This window comes from Mastigoproctus giganteus, chromosome 3, assembly GCF_048544385.1.
Source record: "Mastigoproctus giganteus isolate SK-2022 chromosome 3, ASM4854438v1, whole genome shotgun sequence".
NCBI lineage: Eukaryota > Metazoa > Arthropoda > Arachnida > Uropygi > Thelyphonidae > Mastigoproctus > Mastigoproctus giganteus.
Genome location: NC_143577.1, coordinates 198,609,230 through 198,634,635, shown reverse-complemented (window position 1 = coordinate 198,634,635; position 25,406 = coordinate 198,609,230). Strand labels below are relative to the sequence as shown.

At 39.1% G+C, this 25,406-nt stretch overlaps 1 protein-coding gene across 1 annotated transcript in view; it reads right to left on the bottom strand.

Annotated features, from left to right (window-relative positions):
- LOC150088565 (alkaline phosphatase-like) overlaps positions 1-25,158 on the bottom strand; it is a 451,864-nt gene extending 426,706 nt beyond the window's left edge. The window contains exon 1 of the mRNA XM_090370808.1: positions 25,076-25,158. The gene's annotated coding sequence lies outside the window, so the exon portion shown is untranslated. The remainder of the gene's footprint in view (positions 1-25,075) is intronic.
- Positions 25,159-25,406: the final 248 nt, after the last annotated feature.

The following is a 25,406-nucleotide window of genomic DNA, read 5'->3' as shown; positions in this document are numbered from 1 at the left end:
ACGGTCGAGGTGTTCTCGTCTGCGGAGGCGTTATCTTGGATGGACGTACACAACTCCAGATACTGGAAGGCGGTACTGTAACCGGTGCACGCTACTGTACTGAGGTAATCCTTTCACATGTGCGTCTGTTCCGATGTGCCATTGGCCCCGAGTTTGTGTTTATGGATGATAACGCCGCACCCCATCACACTGAAGCTGGTGATATGTTTTTGGAAAGTGAGTACATTGTTCGTATAAATTGGCCTGCCCATGCCCACCTATCTAAATCCCATCGAACACATATGGGACGCTCTGGGGAGACGCCTAGCGGCACGTCCACACCCACCAAAAAATGTTCACCAGCTGAAAATGGCGCTGACAGAGGAATGGACGATGTTACAGCAAGAAGTCATCAACAACATTGTTCTAAGTATGGACAGGCGGTGCAAAGCCTGCAACGATATTAGGGGTGGCCATATCTCCTACTGAGTACCACCTCTTCCCTTTGTTCCATCTTTGGCAGTGATGTATCTGTATGATGGCAGCCAGTGCTATGTTACCATTTTTCAATAAAGTCCCTCTGCACCGTTTTGTTTCCGTGTTGTTTCCTTCATTTCTGTACCTCACGAGGTTCCTTTGGTATGCCTTTCCCATATCCAGGCCACTTCTATGAGAAGCTACAGGTGAAAACCTGACTGGTCTTTAAATTTTGCACACCAGTATATTTCTTATTTGGCCTCATTATTTCTGCATTAAATACGTTAAAAAAAAAATTTATAGATAACGGAAAAATCAAAATAACGGCATCTTGAATCCTCGAAGGTGCCGTTATTCTGAGAGTCTACTGTACTATTATAAAAAAGATCGATCCAATGCTTCGTTCTCAGCTATTCTTAACCAGACCGCGCACTTTTCCAGACTAAAACAGAAGTTTCTTACTAATCCCCACCGCCTTTTGTAATACTCTGAATCTTGCCTTTAACAAACTTTTAGATTAATTACCTCACAGATCATCTGTAATATTATGGATATTGTGGACATGTGTATATGTATACGGCAGCATCTGGAACGTCTGTTCAACTCTACCTCGTGTCTCTCTGTAAAGAACAGAGTCAACTGCAGCAAAAGAGTCAGAAATATATTGGCTTAGGTTTGCGTGCGTGCGTGCGTGTGTGTGTGTGTGTGTGTGTGTGTGTGTTCGTTCTGTTGTTCTGTTCTGGCTTCTTGGCTGCCCAGAAGTATCAATCATCTGGACAAATGATTCTAGGTACTCGTCCACACCACGAGAAGATGGGCCAGTTCCAGTAGAGCTGTAAATGGCCCACCTAGTGCTGCCAAAAGGTGGGCTAGGTGGGTCTGGGTCCCATTCCAGAGGAAAAGAAAGGGGAGAAAAACCAGAAGAGAGAAAGAAACCCGTGGTGCTAGTTATGAAATAGAATAAAATATAGCAAAATAAGAAAAAAATAAATAAAAATAAAAGCCAATAGTGTTGCTTAGAAGAAAAAAAATAATAAAATAAATAAATAAATAAATAAAAGACAGTGGTGCTGCTTAAGAATAATAATAATAAAAAAGTAATCTTCAATAAGTACTACTGTTTCCAGGATAATTCAGTAGTCGAACTGATGAGCTTACGGATCTTGTTTTCCCACTCACACAGGTGTATTTGGTGGACCATTTTGGTTCGTTACTCCGGCGTTGATTCTCTTTCTGCGAGCAAACACCACGGAGGCAAAGTTCCGAAGATCTGAAAAATGGTTCCTATTCTGCAGAAGCAATTCCTCCCGCCCTGAAGAGAGTTCTGGAACGTCTTCACTCTAAGATCATCGTAGAGTGCACAGTTAAAGAGCAGGTGACTCCGATCTCTGTATTCTCGCAGCGGCAGAGACCGGTGTGATGCAAGCCAAACTGATAAAGTTTTTCATTGAGAGAGCCATGTCCAGTTACCAGAAAGGAAGTTTCCATAGTTAAGTGGCAAGACTAAGGAAGGCACACGTGCCGATCAACTTATACTCCATGATTAGGTCATATCTCTCCGAGAGACGCATCATCGTGGAAGCACCTTATGGTAGAGTGAATCGTGATGTCCAAGGGGCTGCCCCCAGGGTACTGTTCTGGGGCCACTCCTGTGGAACATGGTTCTGGACCGGTTCTTGGCTTTGCTCCTCGGTAATGTGCGCTCCCAGGCCTTTGCCGATGATTTGGTCCTCACCATTGCTGCGGACAGCAGGGCCCAGAAAGAGGAAAAGGCCAATCAGGCAATGCTGATATTGCAAAACTGAACCGGAACCCACTGCCTCACGATATCAACAACAAAGACGTCCTCCATCCTGCTAAAAGGCAAGTTTGATATACGTAGGCCGCCACAAATAAAGGTGGGACCTACCACAATAAAACTAGTGATCCAGTTAAAATATTTAGGGGTTATACTGTATGGTAATCTTGCCTTTAAACACCATCTAACTTATATAAGAGCCAAAATTAAAAGATACTCTGGATTGGTGGCTAGGATCGCCAGGCGGGACTGGGGGTTAAATCAATGCACCCTGTCATTGTTTTATAAAACGACCTTTCTACTGATCATCACTTACGCCTCAACAATATGGTTTCCCAAAACAGCAACTGTAGTAAACCGACGCATCCTTCATTCAGCGCAAAGAACCTTCCTACTGACAGTTACACGTGCTTGTAGAACAACCAGTACCCACGCACTGCAGGTCTTGGCCGGGACTCTCCCCTTTGACTTAGAGATCACGCGCAGGGGAATGAACTACCACATAGAGAAAGGAATACCCTGTACATACCATGGCTATACTGTGGACGTTAATGCACCACGAAAGAATGAAAAGACAAGACTGCAAAAACACCTGATGCAGCCAAAATTAATTTTGATGCAAGTTTGGCAGGAGCGCTGGGCCAACTCAAATAAGGGAAATATCACCAGGAAATTCATTCCGAACATCGATAGGATGTACCCCAGTCCCCCAACTTGGTTTCAACATGGCTTATACACCACCTATTTACTTATTGGACACGGGGCCTTTAAAGCCAAGCTGACAGCGCTGAGGATTGAGGAGGATCTGAGCTGCGCCTGTGGGAAGCTTGAGTGCTGGGAGCACATTATGTATATTGCACCCATTATGAAGTCCCCAGGTGCAGACTGATCACCGCAATACACTACCTGGAATCACATCTATTGGACTCACTAGAGGAATATAGGGAGCTAAAGGAATATGCCCAAAAACTATTTGCCAGGCGTGAAACACTGATTTTCTTTTTATCTGTTTCATCTGTTTTTTCTATCTGTTTCTTCTGTTTCATCAACAGAAGAAACAGATAAAAAAAATTAAAAAAGACACAGAACACGCGTGGAGAGGACTCAAAGAGAACCTCCCTCAGGAACCTGCTCACTACTATTTTTTTTTTTTTTTTGGCGCATCGGATTCGGTGGCCATGTTGCACCTCCCAAGGTTTTTGAATTTTTCTACTCTGTTCCAAGCCCGAGGCAGGATTCGAACCTGCGACTTTTGGGTTGCCAGGCAGGCACTTTACCCACCCAGCTAGCCCGTTCGGCCACTACTAATCATCTAATACCTAGCGAATGATTTTCTCCTGGTGGGGCATGGGCATGCCTCACTGACTTTTAATGTCGTCTTCTCTGTTGGCCACATTTCTTCTGTCTTTCTCCCCCCAATCTTCAGACTCTTCTCCCTCTCATCTGCTCGCCAGCGTATTAAATATTTGGAACTATTAAATTTTGACCCCACAGGTCAAAATTTAATAGTTCCAAATTAAGTTCGCTCACATTTCGGTCTTTCAATCTAGCGATCAACCCACGCAAACGTTTTTTTTTTTTTTTTTTTTTTTAGGTCCTAGCACTGAAATCTAAGGAAACTAGGTGGCAGGACCTGCCAGAGTAAACTACAACTACTGGGTACCTAGTCTGCCTCCACGGGGCGAAGTGTAGGCAACGTCGGGTCTCAGCAGGGGTCTGGCGGCTAAATGACCAGAAGAACAACGGTACACGACATCACACACCTCAAGATCGATATACTTTTAAATCTCTGGCCTTTACAGTGAACTGTATCACACCACAATGTAAACTACGCGGAAATGGGGGAACCCCCTGGTGCCGTTTGACCCTAAACACACTTTACACTTGACCTAGAGAATGCAAGAATAACCCCATGGAGATGCGGATCTTCCCATGATGAAGAGAACCACAGCCATTGATAACGGACTGACAACGGACCTGACCAGTGTTCACAGCTGAGGAGGACAAACCTGGATACTAAAGGCTACCGATGACAGAGAAGACCGACGAAGATATAGAAACTCCAAGTTGCCGCCTTGACGGAGCCATATTGGCTCAAGGCCTTTCTCTTGCACTCTCTTGTTTAGTGCAATCCTTTTTCTCCCACACCCGGCAGGGGGGAGTAGGGAAGGTGGAGCTCGCTGTCTCCTCTATTCCCTACAACACCATTCCTTCCCTCTGGTAAGGCATAGGCATGCCTCACTGAATAATTGGGGGTCACCTACTCTTCCTATTTCAACCCCCAGCCTTCACTCTCCCCTCCCAGCACTTTCTCTTGCACATGTATAGCAGGCGACTCCGTAGCCAGGTGGGAAGGAGCAGCAGTGCGTAGCACACGCTTCTTGATTAGACCGGGCTTCGAGCCCGTCACAACCAAATACGGAGGATGCGGAAAGGTCAGGGAATGACCACCGCATATCTCGGAGCTATATGGCCTTAGTTGCTAATGCTCCTAAAAACCAAATAACAAACAAACATGTATAGCCCTACACGTCCAAATTTAAAATACACCAAAAAAATTTCACCCAACCTTTTAGGCACTTCAGAAACAGGCCTTCAGCGTCAAATCCCATATTAGCGCTTTAATGTAAGTAAACTAAAATGAACCGCGGTCGGTCCAATTTTATTTTAGGTCCTAGTCACTAAAATCACAGGAAAGTAAGTGTCAGGACCTGCCAGAGCACAATTGACTCACTGGTAACACCCAGCTAGCCTCCACGTGGCGAGGTATGGGCAATGTCGGGTCCCATTAGGGGCCTGGCGGCCAATAAGCCGGATAAACAATGGGCACAACATATAACACTACTCATGACCCACACACTTTTAAATCTCTGGCTTTGACAGGGTACTGTCACCGATACATAGAACATTCGCTGAGATGGGAGAAATCCCAGGAGCCGCATAACCCTCAATATACCTCATAGTTAAGGGACCAGAACCAGCCAAGCCAGAGTTCAAATACCTTGCCAGAGACTAAACACAATGACAGAGTTAAGGGACCCTTGCCTGCGTGGGTAGCATAATGGTATTGTCACAGTCCTCCCCACACCGGGTGGAAAAGGCTCGGGTACAAATCCCGTCGATGACATGAGGAACTTTATAGGGCTTTTTTCACTAGGTGGCTGAGTTAGTCGGTCTCAGGCGAAAATAGCAAGGCCCCCCTAGAAACTGGGGGTTTTTCGTCCAGCAAAACAGGCAAATCGACTAGATGAATTTAAATATTCGGGTGGCATAATATAATAGTTTGGTTTTTAGTTAAGGGGCCCGGAATTCCTGGAGTCGGAGATCATTAAGAAGGTCACTGAAATTGACCCTGATCTATTGCTCAAACTGTTCAACTGATGCATGCTAGACGGATCCGTCCCACTCGACTGGAAGATAGCCAATGTAAAACTTATAATCAAAAATCCGTACAAACAACCTGAACAACCATCTTCATCAGACCAATCGCCCTTCTCACCGTCAGCAGTAAACGTTTTGAAATATTACTACTAACAGGAATCCAATACTACTACCAACTAGCGAACCTACCTTCACCCAATCAATATGGATTCAGAGAGTGTCGCTCCATTGTTGACGCCCTTCGAAGCCTAATCACACAAGCACAGCAGACGGATAAAAAATACCTACTGGCCATTTCCATTGATTTTGCCGGGGCGTTCGACACCACAGAGTATCGAACGGCCCGGCAAAAGCGTCCTGAAGGCCACGGCCCCCCCGGGCAACCTGTACAACGTTATTTGGAGCTACCTCACCAGCAGAACGATCATCGTCAACCCCCCTACACGGCAATACAAAGACAAATCCACAGAAACTGCCCACAAGGCCCAGTGCTGGGACCAACTATGTGGAACTTGCTGATGGACGATTTCCTGAACAAGGACCTGGAGGAAGTCCGTTCGGAAGCTTTCGCGAGCCACCTTGTCTTGACAATCGCAGCCAACTCCAGACTACAACTGGAGACACAGGCAAACCACGCCATACAAACTCTCCAAAACTGGGTCGGACTTCAATTGCTCCAAATCTCATCCACTAAAACTAACTCCATACTCCTCAATGGAACGCTGGATATACGCAGACCTTCCCAGATAAAAATAAGCACTACAACTATCCAGTTCAGCAAAGAACTTAAATATCTGGGAGTCATACTTGACACACAACTGTCGTTCAATCCACACCTCAACCAGCTGAGAAGGAAGATACGTTTCTGCACTGCCCTGGTTAAAAGAATCGTCCGGCGAGACTGGGGATTAAACCAATGCACAATAAAGCTGTACTACAAGGAAGCACTTCTGCCAATAGTAACATATGCAGCGGGTGCATGGTATAAAAAAGCCGGCACTGCTGTCAACCTAAGGATCCTGGATTCCACCCACAGAACTATGCTATTGTTCGCTACTGCGCCTGCAGCACTGTGGGCACACACGCACTACAGATTATCGCAGGAACCCTCCCCCTTGATCTTGAGGTGGTCAAAAGAGGCATGCTCTATGAGCTCACCAGGGGTACAGTTTGCACATACCAGGATTTCAATGCAAATCCTGCAAACAATCATGCTGCAGAAAAAAGAAGGCTCCGGGCTCACCTGTGGCAGGTGATGCCTCCACAAAGGGACAAATTACAAAAACATTCCTTCCCAAAGTTGACAGATTTCATCTGAAGACGCCAATCTGGTATTCATCAGATTTAATCACGACCTACCTATTAACAGGACATGGTGCCATCAAGGCCAAGTTGACCTCACTCGGAATTACAGACGATCCCAACTGTACCTGCCGCGAGCAAGAAACCTGGCAACATCTTATGTATGACTGCCACCGCCGCCAAATGGTCACAAGAATACAATACTTTCCCAAACACCAAGAACAACGCCTCTTAGAAGGCAAGGAGACATACATCGCCTTTTCTGAATATTCACAGGAACTATTTGGGAGACGCCGAACCCTGCTACACCAACAAGCGAACCAAACAACCTAACCAAGAGGAACAGGAGAAACCCGAATGGGGATCTGGACAACAACAAATCTAAGGCAAGGAACAACCACAAACAAAAGGCTCAACTGACCTAACTACAAAAAATGGCAGGTGGACTAAGACCCACCTTTCCGGAGAACAGAATCCCAACCACAACAAGACAGTTACTAATTAGACACTCTAAAAAGACGCACAACTCTATACCACCTCCCCTCCCCTCTATATCTGCACACAAGCGAACGCCCGACACATCCAATCTAATCTCATCCAAATTTACAGTTTCGCCCAATCTCGGCCTATTCGTGTTTTTTTTTTTTTTTTTTTTTTTTCTTTTGGTCCTAGCCGCTGAAATCTCAGGAAAGTAGGCGGCAGGACCTGCCAGAGTACTTAAAGTACTGGTGTACCTGGTCTGCCTCCACGGGACGAAATGCGGGCAACATTGGGCCTCAGTAGGGGTCCAGCGGCTAAATGGCTAGAGAAACAACGGTACTTGACATTACACATTTACAATATCCATACACTTTTAAATCTCTGGCTTTCCCAGTGAATTGGCTCACCTACGATGAAAGCAACGCGGAGATCGGTGAAACCACTGGTGCCGTTTGACATTAACATACCTTACACTTAAGGAGTATCAGGTTTTAACCGATTTAGAGAGTAAGTAGGTCAAATCAGGCAAGTATTTTCTTGTGGCAGCTCCAAGTGGGGTGGTGTCCCATCTGGTTTGCCATATACTAATTAGCTCGTTAAAGCATCTGGATTTCTCTTTTTTAGGATCTTCATTTAAATTTAGCTGGATACCAAGTCATTCTGAAGGTATTTGTTTTTTGTGTCGAAAGCAGAGGCCATAATATCATTTATATTACAATCGATTGATCTTTTGCTATTAGACTTTAAAGAACATGATGCAACCATCAAACTCAGAAACGTTGTGCAGAAAATCTGAATCGCCTGTGCTTCAGCCTCAAACCATGACGACAGGTGTCATCGTGCTTCATGATGATACATACCACACTTGTCAATCCGATTCGGGTCTTGTTTAAAACGATGAGCTGGGAACCACTCAACCATTCTGAGTAAATTTATATTTATCACATTGTGACTTCCATGTTTTTGGTATTTGAAAAAAAGCTTTAAAATGAGGTAGTTTCAATTCAGACGAGAAGTGAAAACAGCCGAGCAATTTCTAATAAATAGCAATGTTAATTTTAAAAAAATTACGTCAACAGCAGAAGGAATTTTTTTAAGACGAAATATAGCTCAGTGGTGCAGTGGAACGCATGCTTAACTGCTACAGGGGACTAAAGGCCTTAACCGTGTTTTAATTGAAACCGCCTTGTAAATTATGATTTCGACCAAGCAGAGGATAGCTATGAAAATAAAGCAGTCCACAGCCATCATCATAAAATTGATTTCACGTAATCCATATCGACTGTGGCGCCATCATGCAAAATAAATAAACAGTATTGTCCTATTACTATCTTATTGCAGAGAAATTTCTGCAAAATAAGATGACAAACTGTGGCTACCAATGCGTCTCTGTCGACTTGAATAGTTAGTTGTTGGCAACGGTCCAGAAGAAATGAAGTCAAGGTTGCTGTCACTGGGTTTTGATGTCTGCTTTAATATCGTAGTGGCAAGTATGTTGCCGGTCAGGATCAAGTGAAAATCGCATCGTAATATTCTCCGTTCTATAAATAGATCGGTGTTACAGTAAGTGGTCACGCAGGCATGGTGACTTTCAGGCACTTCGGGAAATGAGATTAAAGACCAAAAGTGTGTCTCAGGAAATTGATCTAAACAACTTCAAATTTTTATACATAAATGTAATTCTTCACCACCGACGTTTTATCTAAGCTCGTTTGGAGCGGAAACTGCTACGATCTAAATCTATCGTAGCAGTTAAAGGAAGTGTCAAGTGCATCCGCCGTCTGTTTTATATCACGCAAAAATAACTTTCTTTTGCGTGAGAAGTGTAGAAGACTGCAAAGCAGGTGCGAAGACCTGAAGCTTGGAACATGCAACACAGTGAAGCTAGACCTATCACATATAGAATCGGAATTGTCCTTTTCTTGACAATCATTTTTCCACCCTTGTCTGATGCATAGTTTTTTCAAAGGTAAGTTGAACCAACAATAGAATTTCCCAAGTATTCTACAGTCGATTTTCCTGTTTTATTCGGATAAAATACCATCAACTTCCTCACCAAACTGACTAACTCGGCCACAGTGTGAAAGAAGTCATAATAATTCCTCCTGGCTTGATAGAATTCGAACCCAAGCGTTTCCAACACGATGTGGAAAATGGCAGTGATCCCACCGTGGGAATTAAATAAAGCAAGTCGTTGTTATGTTCCTGTGTGGACCCCTACAGTACTATCTAATTGGTTAGACAGTTCATCGTGAAAATAGAGAGTCATACTGACACGTTAGCATGACCAACCGGATTCTTTGCAGCATCTTTCTGCCCTATTGAATCGTTTTTTGTATTCGTTGCCTTTCTGTGTAATGGTTTTGCCTGTTCTTTTTAGTTTATAAACATGAACGGCTTTTTTTTTTTTTTCATGTGTTCTGGGTAAACGTTTACTGCCTGATACCTTAAATTTATTTTCCCAGATTACTACTGTGACTTCAGGTATCTCAGTGCATTTATCTTTAGAAGTAAGAGACTTGTAATTTCTTATTGTTGTTTGCATATGCCGAGAGTTTGTTTTTGTGGTTTATAGGACTAATATTGTACACGTATAACTAATAAGCTGCTTGGAAAGTTTGAGAGATGACTTTGTAAGTAGAATTTAAAGTGTTGTCTTCGTATGTTTCTGCATACGAAAGATTATTTGATCCACTTGGTAACGTGTGTGTGTGTGTGTGGACACCAAACACGAAAGAAGATATTAGAATTTCTAATACCTTATGTGAACTGAAAGTTGGGATTACAGAAAATACTTGTTGACATTAGACTTTTCTATAGATTTTAAATTTCAGGAAATACATTCGGAGGAAGATTGTTCCAAAGAAAAGAAGCAGAATGAATAAATGAGAAAGAAGAAAAGACATTGCGATGAGCTTGGAGTTGAACTGCATATAGATGTTGTCTAGTTGAGACACGTGTTCGGCCAGCTTTGGAAGAAGGAATGGAATTAAATTCCAATTCAAAATACAGATCATTGTTATCTGCTGCGCTGCTATGTCGGCTGCAATAAAATAACTGCAATGAAGTTGTAAACTCTTCTGGCTCCGGCTGTCCAGAGTATAAACGGATATTTATTTATTAATTTTAGATGGGGTCTATTATCATTTATTCAATTGATTGATATTTACAATCGCCCCTTGTACAGCGTGCAAGCTAGAGGGATAGGCGAGCGAGAGAGGAGGGGGGTGTGCCCCAACCCAGATGTAGAAACAATATTCCATTGTTTCCATTGTTTCCAATATTCCAGATGTAGAAACAATATTCCATTGTGGGGGGGGGGGTGATTCCTACACAATCAGTGGCTGTTTAGAAGAAACAACAAGAAAAGCGAATGAGAAAAAAACTTTCATTTTTTTATGCAAGAAAGCAATATTTGTGATATCCTTGTGCTAAGTGAGGTTGGAAGTCAATACAGTACAGTAAATACTTATTACCTTGCCTAGAAATCCGAAGTGTTATTGAAGACGAGCACAAGAGCAGCAAACTCTTTTTTTTTTTTTTGTAAGAAAAAAAGGCGAAACTAAGTTTTACAAAGACTGAAGTTAACTACGTTTTTTTGGAGAATAGCATTTAGGGAATTGGTGGCGAATATTCAAGAAGAGAAGTGGAAACTTTGCAGAGCAGAGTCTGTGGAACTGCAAGGCGAAATGTAGTGTCGTGTGCCATCATCCGCAAAACTATGGACAGGATTTCCAATCAGTGGTCGTTATAGTATGAATAAACAATTTCAGAGGGAAGGAAAGGGTCCTCCCTTTTTTGGTGAGAGCCTAGATCACCACATAGGAAAAATTCAAGGTCCTGAGTAAATAAGTGATGCCACTGGTATTACTGATATTGATTTCCAAAAATCATGATATTACAATTAAAAATGTTGTTTACTACTAATATACCCTACCAAAAAAAAAAAAAAAAAAAACCACTCTGACCAGCTCTAAAGAAGAAAGTGACAATTGTTTTGCGAAAAGTATTTTTCTCCACGACAACGGACGCTCAAATAAAGCTAATCTGAAGGTGAATAGGGAAACAAAATCAGTGAAAACTTCTTTCAGAAGGAAACATCGTATCTGTCTGATATCAGGTAACTGTTCCATCAGAGAAATGATTGGCTTACAGTCGATCTTCCCTACAGCACCTTGTGTAGTTATACCTTCCAACCTCAGGTTAAGTTAAATTTCATATTTCTTAAACCGTTTACACCTTTTTCCCATCCACCCATGCTCAGTTCCAATTGAGTGTATAAATGATAAACAATGATGCAAAATGGTAACTCATACACAGCGATTGGTTCTAAAATTCGAATTTCTAATAAATAAACGCTTCTTTTTTTTAATGTTAATTATTAGCTTTTGTCATTTGATTAAAAGAAACAATTTCTGCAGCGTTAATCTGTAACATCGTGCAGTTTATCTTTGATTCAACTTTTTGAGATAACAGTGCTGAACTTGTTTTCCACAACTATATAACTTTGTATGATATATATATATATATATATAGTCATCTCTTAGCATGTGAGCAAGCATAGGTTCCACGTCAGATCCAGAGATAATTATTACCTCTCCTTTTCTTTCCTTTTTTTTCCCCCAATTATGATCTTTCAGTTTATTTCAAGTATTATCTTTTCAGTGCCTCCTTTATTCATTTGTTCCTTCCCCTACGTGATGTCGTTCAGATCACATCTCGGAAACAATTTGACTCAATTCGAAAGAAAAGTGTCAACTTTACAAATATTTACATTGCATTTCCTACGTGCGAATGTAAACAGAGCAGAGCTATTCAATAAACATTACAGAAACCGGCCTTTTAAGTGTATCATCAAATGTTATATATGATTAAGTGCGAGCTCTGTTTCTCCTACACATCACATTTAAGATTCTTCATTCGTACATAACATAAAAGAGAGAAAGAACAACATTGCGAAATTCCGCGGCGATGTGAACTCAAGAAATTTTTTATTAAATATAATATTTATTTTTCACAATGTACAAAAGGGCGACTCCATCAAGCATCCGAACACCACTGGAATTTGGGTAAACGAACCAAATCCATGTCATCCATGTTAAGAATAAGTAATGTTCAGACTAGAGGTAAGCAAACTGAAAAATACAGTACATGGGTCGATGAATTTGAGCATAGTAACTTCCAACCAATAATCATCATCGATTCCCATATTACCAATCAAATTGTTCGCACCCTAACTCAACGGTGGTTACCATTATCACCAAATGCAAACGTCATGGTGCTGGTACAACCAGGGCGCAGTGGCGCCATAAAATTTTCAGGAAGGCCGCTTAAATGATGCTCTACGAGGATGATACGTAGGGAGCTCTTTGCATCGGATTTTAAGGGAGAAGCGGCAGCACATAAACCAATCATCACAGCACAGCACACTATGCACAACCCACAGCAATGGTAGAGTGACGAATCATGTGCACCATTGTCCGGTCAGATAATCGTATTTGGGTGGCATGATGTATGTCCGGAGAACGTTATTTACCAAGACGTGTCGTCCCAACTGTGAAGTCTGGAGGTGGTGCTGTCACTATTTAAGTTCACGGTTGTTTCTCACAGTTTGAGATTGGACCATTAGACGTCATTCCTAGAACATTAAATGTCACAGTGTCATGCAGTATATTGACATCATGGACATTTCTACTCTGTGTATATGGCACGCACTGTACCTTGGCTTGAAGATATCGACATGCGGCAGTTTCACTGGCCTGCTCAGAGTACCGACTTAACCCAACCCAACTAAACACCTTTAGAATGAACTGGAACGTCGGCTTTGGGCCATACACGCCCGCAATCAAGAGGTGATTGAATTGCTCATGCTGAACCGACGGCTGCGTTAAAGGAGGAATGAACCAAAATACCGCCTTCTTGTTATCATTCGGAGTCCACCGAAAAGAATGCAGTGTGTAATTAAGGCCAATGGTGTGCATACATTAAATATTTTATCACTAAAACGTTCTCTGAAACATGCAGGTGTCCGGTTACTTTAGACAATATAATCTTATTTCAAATAAGATTTCAACTAGAAATCGTTAACAAAAATTATCGCTATACAAGCAGTTCAGCAAAAACTAGGCTATATATACAGTATATATAATTTATTTATTTTATTTCTGTACATGATAGGCCATACCTTGAACAACAGTTGTTTCAAATGGCGCTGCAACAAAGGAAGGTGAAGTGGTTCATTTAGACCAAATTTATTACTTAAATGTAAGAAACTATCGAACAACCTATAATAAAGTACCATCACGATCAACCATCCATGTTTAGAATAAACTTCAAGATATCTTTTTTTCAACAAGATGTGGACAACAGCACTATTTGTTTGTAGACGTGCTTCGCTTGATAATTTCTCTGTTGGTAGATCGGGCACAGTATTCCAACCCCTTTTCGGGACATTAAAACAACCCGTTTGCCGTGAAATTCGGAAAGTCCGAATTTCACGGCAAAAATCACCGACTTGTAGCCAAGAATTATGGCAGAAAATTAGACTGAATGATGGGATGTTGACACGAAACCTAATCTGAAATCGATTACGATTACGTTGAAACTCGAGACACGAATATAAGAATATTTTAAATAAGTTGGGTTAGGGTCGGCTATTTAGAAAAACACCAGCTAAGTTCATCGAGTATCAGTGATTATAAATTGCACGTGCCCTACGTTTGATTTGAATAATTTACGGGAAAAAAAAAAAAAAACATACAGTCCTCGTACAAGACTGACTAATTTGGTCACGATGTGCAGCTCCATAAAACCGCCTAAACGAGAATGGGAGTGTTCTAGCTGTGAGAGAGTTTTGGACATATCAGTAAAACGATGAATTTCTTCAAAGTACCTATTGTTTTCTATACTCATCTTTACCTCATTTTTTTTTATTTAACATGAAGTTGTAAAGATACTTCTTATTCGCTTAAATAACGGTCAATTAATTTAATGACAAATGTTAGGTTCATTTTCATGGCGTGGGATCAATTGCACAAGTGCATGCGATCAAATTATGCAAGCTATCATCAAACATTAAATCCCCTCCGCAACAGCTTCTGATTACCGTCAGGTCAGAGGTTAAACCGCTGATTATTGTTAATTTGTAAATGTTACAATTCTGTCTTGTGGCGGAGCGGGAAAAAAAAGTTGTTCGAAAAGTGGTATCCTATGAAGTAACTCAAAGAGTACAATAACCCTTCGGATCAACAATGGCTGAACGATGAAGAAGTGGCAGTACGGCTGGTAAGATGGTGAACAGACGTTCTGGAGGTCTTAGATTTTATTCTTAGGGCTTTGGACAACCTTCTTTTAAAATATTATCCTTGTGAACGGGACTCTGAGTGAGGGAAAATGTTAAGTACTATACGATGATCCCAAGGGGAAAAAAATTCTGGGTGACTCGCTAAAGTAATGACAACTTCAATGGATGTTTTCTTTTATCCATAACGATCTCAGAAAACGCCTCCCGGAAAGTTAAAACGTGTCACCTGGGTGGAGAAGAAGTGGGGGTCATTCAGTTGCAGGTTGAACACGTGATTTGAATTAGTATACGCTGTTTAATGACACTGGAAGTCTAATGTAGTGCGATCGATACTCCGCAAGACCGGTAATTAGTACCAGAAATAAAAAGCGCTAACAACAAATTACCCTCATTAAATACGCAAACTCCTTCTGTTTAACCAGACGCGCACTCAAGAAGGGGAAATGAAACCGGCATCACCACTAGTGTTCTTCAATGTGTTAGCCGTTTCCTTCGCTCGCAGGAAGGTATTCCGTGCCATTTATGGTCGGCCGTGTGGTTTTGCCTCGGTATGCAAGCCTAATACATTGACATCAATGTGATAAAAGCAGATGAGATCGAAAATTCCTCAACAGGAAAAATGTTCGATAAAATTTGCTTCTTATAGAATTTATAACATAAATGGACACCTACGAAGAAATTAAAATAAAAATATAAAAAATATGCATCCCTAGGCAACTAAAGCTGTCTATAGTAACATATCTGTAAATTGTCTTTATTATACGACGGTATACACAGTACGAAAAACCAGAGTATTCGACAGATAAACCTTACAGCTTCGCCTAACATCTACAAACAACAGCAGGATTTAAAAATTCCATTTTATAAAATTCCGCTAGAAGGAAAGAATATTGTTCCACGCTGCACACGGGGTGAAAACTAATTCAAACCAGACAGGGAATTTCAGAAACATCCATTATGGATGGAAAACAAATCGCTGTCTTTTGAGGATATGCATTTGTATTCCTCCTGCATTCAACACATATTCAACAAAGGCACTGCTATGCTATAAAGAGTGACAGAGAAACAACTCGGAAAAATAATGAAGAGATGAAATGGAATGAATCAACTCGGTATCGATAAAAATATAGCCGACGTTTAAGTAGCATATTAATGGATACAGAAAGATTTCATTTATAATCAATTAGAATGAAAGCTAGATCATGTGGCATATAAATAAGTGGGAAAGTATTTAAATTAGATAAACCACTAAATTTTCCTATGAAATATTGATACTCCAGAGAATCATTCAACGGCAAAACACGGAAACCAATAATCGAAAGATTATCAGATTTATCTACGATCCCAATGAAAGATTTCAATCCCTAATCCAAAATTTTGATTCTGGATCAGAAGGTTTCGAACAGCGATTGAAGAGGAGTTTATAAGATCTCTGTATCTGAGCAGATCTCATAAAGGAAATCTCAGACGATACCACTGTCATTCGGACTCGGAAATGTCCCTATTTTGCGGAAGAGATCCACACAACCCTTCCAAAAATAAAATTGTACAAAGTTCAAACATTTCAATGTGGGGGGAGGGGGAAAGAGGGTCGTAATTCAGTTAGGAACGAAACAGTGGCGTAAATTCATAACCACGTTACTAACTCAGTATCTCTACCATTTCTACGCCTGCTGCCGTCTCTTAGAGCGCCACAGTGTGGCCAGTTTCAGAACTTTTTAAACATCCCTCATATATTGTACAATGCCACATCGAGAGTAATCGATTTAAGTAGCAAAAATGAAATCAAAAGTAGGTAATCAATCATCGCTGCAATTACGAGAACATATAAACCACTAAAAATTGTATACTGCTTCCACCAAACCCAATAAATATGGCTGAAACCAATTCCACATTTACAACACTACAAAGCGAAATGTCAAACGTACCATCAGATCAATGGCCGTTTAAATATTAAATTAAACTATTTATTTCTTAATTCAATTATGAAATGATGAATGAGCAAAATGTCTCGCGGATCAAGGAATTCTCAAAGCAATAAAATTGTACAAAGTAGAAACATTTCAATTCAACCAAATCAAACTAAGTCATTGAAATAATGCTCACATTAGCATGCTAATTACTTCCCACTCGCCGCGCACATTCTTAAAGAAACGTGACATTAACTTCATAAAAATTTGTTCTGTCTAGAGCGCTTAAATATTCACACATGCAGTCTCAAATCACACAAAAAAAATTCTTTGCTAGAAATATTCTTTTGGACTACCACCTATGTTACTAAGCGCAAGCGTTCTTCGTACTCCAGTCTACCCTTGGGTAATCTTCTGTTAAATATATGCGTGCCAATGAATCATTTATAAGAGGTCCTTTCCAGAAACGGAGATAAATAATTAAGAAGCTTTCTAAATATTTACCAGGATACGACAGCCAGCTCAAAAGAGACCCATCACCTATGACAACACAGTCTGGTGCGCTGTTTTATTATGCTAATGAATATATACCTCTGGTTATTACAATCCCAAGCCTGCATTTCAATTGAAACAAATCACAGAACATTTCAAAGGTAGCTTCCCCCTCTATCGAACTTGCTGTTCCATTTTATCGTGAATGTTCATCAATCCACTACTCTTTCCACTGGTCTTATATAATTAGATGCACCTTTTGTGTGTGATCTATTTTTATGTGAATATTAGAGAAAAATTGTCGAACAAAACGCCAGGTGTCGCCATTGTCACACTCAGGTCATTCTCTATAGATCAACGCCCAAGTTCTCTTCATCTTAGCAAGCTGCTTTTAAACCGGTCGAGTGATTTTTGTGAAAAATCGAAATATTGATAGAATCTTAGAGGGATGCGAAAAGTAAAAGGGGGAAGGGGAAGAAAAGCAGGATCCAAGAAGTGTCTTGGACTGTAACGATAAAATGATTATATCGAACCATTTCATTTTTATTAAATTCTTTTTCGAAGTTTTTGTTTCGTTTCGAAATGAGGGTTAGTTTCTTATTTATAGATCATGTATTTTATACAGGGTCGTTTCACACAATCTCGGGATTTGACACGAAGTGTATGAAAGTATTTATAGACGTACGAAGTACGATAAGATCAACAAACAATATTGATGCGCGAACATCTCTTCGATCTTTCTTCTCCGCTGCAAAAATCCTCTCTATTGAAGATGCCTGTTCGATAACCATTGCATTACTTCTTTCTATAACTCTCCAGAGAAAGAAGAACAAAATGCAATTTTTTTATATATTATCATCGGTAGTATTTGGGCATTCATATCTTTTTTGCACGAATTTTATTTATTTATTTTATTTTTTTACAAATATAAATCAGAAAAAAATATTCTATTACGTAATTGTAAAGATTTGGTGATACATACTCGGATGTGAATTACTTCTAATATAGGTTAATGATCCTTAATATCTGCCATCAGGAAATCTGAACTAATTATTATCGAAATATACTCTTCTCGCTCGAATTGTTGCAGCCCTTCCGCGTTAATCAAGCTACACTGAGTCGTGTTTCCAATAAATTCACACACTCCAGATTTGCTACAGTTGAAAGCGGTGTTGCAATTGCCTCTAATAGCTCCACGTCAACAATTCAATGATGCGCATGATATCCGGTTCCAGTAAATTGTTAGATCGTGTCTCGTTTCAACCATGGTTACTGAAATCATGGTTGAAACGAGCACCACCTTACGATGGTAATAAAAAGGATATTCTTAGTTTCCATAAAATTTTTATGGAAACTAACAATAACTTTTCCATTAAGATTTTTAAACTGGTTATTAACAGCTGAAGGACCATTCTTATTGTCTATATAAAAGGCACTTGGTATTTGATCTATATTGATAGTTGGTAATAGTCTACTTATTTTATAACTGCGTTTTAGGGCTAACCTCTTATTTTAGTCGCAAAGGCAAAATGATCTTGATCTAAACCCCAATTATGAGTAACTTGTGCTGCATGTTTATGTTGAAAATAACGAATATGTACCACATAAATTACAAACCCCAGTTCAATAGAATTTATTCAAAAATAACGAGAACGACTATTTAAAAAAAATCCACTTTATTACCCTTATAAAATCAATGATCAAGTACACTACCCTATCAAAATATTCTAATGCGCCATAAAACTCTAAAACAAACAAACAAACAAACAAATCAAAATATCAGAGAACTTGCCTAATAAATCCTGCGTATTAAACTGGACCGAGAATATTCGTTTGACAACATTATACTTTCCCACGTTCCCAATCACTGCAAACTAATTCGTCTGTTCGTTCACTTGAGAAGCTTGCAGATTGCCATACAGCTGAACAGACCCACATTCCTGAGAATCCCAATGTATGATGTTTTAAGATTTTTTTGGTGATTGTATATATTCCCTTCCTAATTTGGTATATAGAGTAGGCCAGACATCTTACAGATGAACTTCTTGCTGATTTTATCCAATAATAGCCACTGACTGAAGACAGACACTATCTGCATCAATTCATGGGTGAACTCTGCTGCTTCCCGTAAAGATATCGAAATTGCGCGATAATTTATGAACATTCCTCTCGTGAGGTTGTCTACACCCTTGAGTCTACCAAAGTACCGCAACTCTTCTAACAGACCCGTGATACTATGCGTTATTTAACATTGAGTACATTAAATATTACGTTCATTTTTATATGAGGTTCGACAATTAAGTTCCAAGACTGAGTCCATTGCAAGCATGTCAAAGCACATAGGATCATGATGCAACGCGCCATGGCTGCTCACCTACGTGACTACTTCCCTCTACAAGGTCACTGCGTTATCGTAGATCAATCACACGCAGTTGTGTTTTTGAAGTGAAACTTCTTTAGGCGCTCCCCAGGCAGTTTTCACATGGGAGTAGCTTGCATCCATGGACTGACAAAAAATTGCCACGAAAATGCGACACGAAATGATTCACTGCCCCCACCATTGTACCACTCCGTACCAGACACGAGCGACGCATAACGCAATCAGTACCCCTACAGCGCGGCCATGATGTAATAACGCACGCGTATCACGTTTACGTTTTAAATCGCTATATCTCAGCTTCTATCAGTCCAATTTTAAAAATTTAAAAAACCAAAATATTTCTTTCGTCATTCTTTACCGTGCTTCATGAAAAATTTAGACGAAAAAATTTATAATTCAACATGCCGAAGACTAATAGTTAGCGTTGTAAGGCATACGTATAGAGCACGTATACGTGCAATGCAACCACCTCCATTGAGTATAAAGGAGAGATCTGTAAAACTTTGTAATAAAGTAATAAACTTGCAAAACAGTTGTAAAATATTAAACCACTGTAACATTGGAATAATAAATTTCAAAAGATTCTAGAAAAGTTTCACTCAACTTCCGCTATGCGTGCTAGGCACAAACACACAATTTTTTTTAATGCGTTGTCACTGTGTTATGTAAGGGAAAATGTGAAAACATTAAATTTTGTTTCCAGTTGGGGAAAGGTGAGGCTGAAACCTAAGAACTAATTAAGTGTGTCTTAAGCATCTAAAGCAACCAAGGCACGATTACGCTGTATCCGTAAATGCATGCATTCCTAAGTCGGTTTATGAATGAAAAACCCGAGTTTTCGGGAAGGAAAAAAAACATGCAACCATCGCTGGATGGGAGGCGAGGCGCTGCTGCAGTCCATTTTCTCACAACGTTACTCACTCAGCAACGTTGTGAGAACAGCTGATAAAGATTCCTTACATCATTGGCGGGATTCGAACTCGGGTCTTTTCCACTCGTATGAGAGGGCAGTGATTATTACCACTGTGCTAATCGCGAGGGCAACCCACGAATTGATAAAATAAGTGTGTGGTAACAATGCTCTGCCTCGCTCAATGATTTTTCTCTGGTTTGACAGATTTCGGGATGGCTGCGAAGAGGATATGGAAGATGAGAATTGTGGACGTCCAACAGCGCTTCAAAACACAAAAGGGTCGAAACGGTCTCACACTGCATCTTCTCATCTATTGGTGGGAGAATAACTTCACATTAATAAAAAAGCAATTAGTGCAGTTCTGCCAGAAGATTTGGGAAAACAGCAGATCTACGCTGACTTCATCAATAAATAAGCAATTACAAACGTACACTGTAGTTACTTTATTAAGCGCTTTATATAATTAGTTTAATTAATAAGCATCGCGTTACAAACCCTATTATTCATATGCGTAATGCGTGAGAACAAGAATTACAAACATATCTTTTTCAAACTGCTGACGTAAACGTAACAGCAGTCTAATCCAATGCCTAGAGTTATCACAGTGTTATTTAAGGACATGATTAAATGGGTTAGGTGCGTTATTCATTATTTCACTGATGAACAAAAGCTGCTCAGATTCGAAGCATGCGAAGAGCTCATTCAAGTTGTTAATGATGATCCCTCCTTGCTTGATTCAGTTGTAACAGGTGAGGAGCTATGGTCGAAACAGAATGCAATCCAAAAACAAAAAGACAACACATGGAACAACGATAAGCATGCTCTCGACGTTAGAAAAAATTATTTCCAAAATTTAAAATGATGCCGATCACTTTCTTCATTAGCAAGGGAACCATTTACAAGGAATTTGTTCATCAGGTAGACAGTGAATAGAGTACTATGATTAAGCTTTGGATGTTTGGTTAACAAGAACTCACCGAGTAAGTCCTCAGCTGCAAGATAAAGGGGGCTGATTCCTTTTGTACGAGAATGCTAAGCAGAATTCTGCGCTAATTATCAAAAATCTTTGGGTAAGTCTTCCTGGACGCCAAATGAAATCCGCGTTTAATGGATGTTTCGGGCGATTTGACAGTGTAAGACATTAAAAGAAATGTGACAAAAAATGGTCGGTAAGTAGTAAACATACATTGAGAAGCGTTATAATAAATTGTTTGGGTTACTCGTCAATTCTTCAACTAGCAGGTTTAAAATACCTGGTGAAACTAGAAATACTTCGGACATGCGCAAATTAGAAATCCCGGAGTACACAGCATTGACGTAAATCTACTTGAATATCCAAATAAACTGCCATAAACTCACAAGGTATCTCATTAATTGGATTTCATACGGAACCGTTAATTATAAACGAGACTGGGTAGCTTTCTGAAAACCCACAGGTGTGCATACATACACCTGGGGTTGGAGAAATTAGAGAACTTCTGATGCTTCCTTACGACCTGGGGAAAATCAAACGCAAACAGAGACAGTAAACAAAGTGATTATTACTGAAATTTTGTCATGTGTAAGGTTAATTTCTACAGACCAGCATTTATATTATTGACAGAGGATCAAATAAGTTCTACGGACATCCATCAAATAGTCTTCCTTATACAGATAACCTTGGGCATTACAATTCTCCGCCAAACGCGAAATTCCCTCGGAATCGTCTCAAAAACAAAACGTGATGTGCCTACACGTAGAGAATCATAATTAATAGTTTTACCACTTCAGTCTTATTTTAATCTTGTGCAAATTAAAGTAGAGCGCTATTTATTCTGTGACGTGTTTCAACCCAAGATAAACTTCCTAATTACAGCAGAATCATTAACAATAGTTCTTTGTCAATTACAAGCACGAATATCTCCTGAATTAGAGATGCGATCTTCAAACACTGGTGAGCCCAATAACTTGCCTTGAAAATGAAGTAAACTTATCAGGTTTACTGAGGTAATTAAACAGGGCTCAGACTTCACTCTTTCTTCGCTAAAAACTTAGTGATCTGTTTATTTAATATTAAGCCTGGCGTGAGTAGACGCTAGGAAATGGAGGAGAGAAATAACTGATTAGACTCGTCTTTCTGTTATTATTTATTCATTTGATGCGAATGCGTTCTGTATTTGCGTAAACATTCGGCAACAATTAAGAATAAGAATCAACAACAAGACTGTTTCGATTTTTTCCCCCAAGATTTCGCATGCATCTATAGCAATGATACATTTTTCTGGTATATATTTTAATTTTTTCCTGTTGTTTATTAACTTTAACGTTCTGATTCCAAATCAGGAAATGATTTGGCTTTGTCATGTCAATATTGTGCACAAAATGAAAAACACACACCACCCATACCTAGATTCATATATAACATATATAACATCAGTACACTGACTAAACCAATTACGTAAGTAAAGAACAAAAGAGATCCCTCCTTATAGTGTATAAAGGAATAATTTTATTTTTCTCTACACCAAGCAAATGAAGTTCCAGGTGCCAACAGCTTCTTTTCACTCAACCTGGAGCCTAAGAGCTGTGCTGAATGGCAGAGCCAAGTCCCGTACCAAATCGTTCATTAAATCTTGTGTAAGTTGTGTCTTCTTTGATGTGATTTCTATTTTACCAGTACCTTCAAATTCGCTATGAAATTACTGGGTAACAATCAGAGTTCTAAAGTTTAGCTGGAATTGTCACATCTTCACCTCGGGGTGTATCTGAAGGCAAATTTGAATATGGTATTGAAACTTTATCTTGGTGCTGCATCCATATTAGATATGAAAAAATAACAATCCAGTGTGTGACATCTGTATCAGGCCATACTTAAAATATGGCGAGGAACTTTCGTCTTCCATTAACCCACTATCCATTTTCAACGCATAGATGTCAGATATAATCCAGGGCTTATGAATTGTTTTCGTCACCAATTCTAACCCAAAAATAAGAATGATATGCTTTTTTGTAAAAGAAATTGTAATGCCATTAAAAAAAAAGAGTCCACTAAAAGCATATGAGAATTTTATTCTCATATTATTTTAGTAAAAAGTGAGAGCGGGTTGTTGCAATCCCATCAGGTAGTGGAATAAATTGTGCTCATAGTTCCCAATCAAAATCATGTAAAGTAAGGTGAGATCAGCGAGCCCTAAACATTAAGGGCTTAAAGGTGCAAAAGCTATTAGAGCCTATTATATTTGTAACAGGGGTCATTATTCATTTTACATACATTTTAAACTTTGTTACATTTTAAAGTTTTTTTTTTTTCCAGAAATGCGCAAAGATCGCTCTTGTCCCATACGTTTGGGTGCAAGGGCAAACTAGGCTTCTTATTTTACACTGGAATTCTGTATTAGAAATCAATATAATTTCTTCGAAAATTTCCAAATATTTTTTTTTACCAATTTACAAACATGAAAGCTTAGGCTTTATGGTGAGGAACGAAATGAAATGAAAAGAGTTATAAAAATGATAAGAACAAATGTAAATAAAGGATTATCTATTTAAAATTAACTCCGTTGAAGTATTTAAAAATATCAAAATGCAGATATAAAACATACAATACAAAACATATAAAACAGAAATGAAGAATTATTATAAACACAAAAAAATATTAAACAAGCGATATATTCTCAGATGCGTAATTTCGGCAGATTGTAGAAATGAAAACTGAATGTCTCTCTATGAGTAAACAAATGCAATCTAATTATTTTAGTTCTTTAACCTTTACTGAATGATCAAATATATATTTTAGACAATCCTCGCCTACATCATATAGGCTGCTTAATATTGGCAACATGAAAGGAAGCAAAGCTTATACAGTTCAGAAAAAAAAATGAATAAGATATTTATTTTTTCACATATACCAATACTAACTTTTTTTTTCATATACCAACAGAGAAAGAAAATTTTTACCTACTTCAGTAACACTAGTTTGAACTTTATTCCACCTAGTGTTGTGAAAGTGTCCAAGTACATGTATATAAACACTATTCCGGGTGTTAACATAAACCTAAAAAAATTCTTTAAGTTAATTGTAAATAATTATATATAAGTTTGCTTTCATAGTTTTTATGCTTAATATATACAGTAGGTGGTTACTATAATGTCGCAAATCTAGCATTTCCTTATTTATAAGATGGCGCTTACAATTAATAGTTAGATACAAAGCAAACGTTGATAAATTCCCAAATATTTATATTTATTATTGACAGCAAGAAGAACAGTTCATTGGAAAATTATTTCGCACTCTTTTAAATGTCATAACAATTTTTAAGAAAAGTTTCGCTGAAAAAGATTTTTGCATATTAACTTGTCAAAAATCTTTACCTGTTATATTTAAAAAAAATTACAAATATAGCTTTTGTCCAATCCAAATTAAATGTAAAACAGAAGTCCATTTGTAATTTTTTAACATCTAAAAATGCTGATTATCTCCTGAAAAAAAAAAATCTTTCTCATACGTCGTACTAACTAGACATCTCTTTGGGCTTTTACTTGTGTTTGCAAGTTCAAACAGGAATCTGGCGATGCAAGATAATGAATCGGTTATAAAATTGAAGCCATTATAAATAGAAAAGTAACAAGAGCTAATTTATTCACAGCTTAAACTTTGTTCTAAAAAATTTAAATAGATTACCTCAATCGCTTGCTGAAGTCAGACTTGCCATTTCCACTTTGCCTTTTTCTATTAATCAAATAGTTCTCAGTTTGAAGTTGACAATTCTAGTATCTAATTATAAAGGCTTTCTCCTAATACCCTGCATATTTTTTCTTATTCAGTACCTACAAAAAAAAAAAGATACGAGAATTCCAATTAAGAGGCTTGATAAAAGAGTAAGCGAGGAGGCGAAAGATGGTGTTAGAATGATACTAATAGAGAAAAAAAAAAGCATTCCAAATAAAAATAAATGGCGCTTTCTATTCATTACATTTATCACAAATCATTGAACCTTTCTATGCAGTAAGTC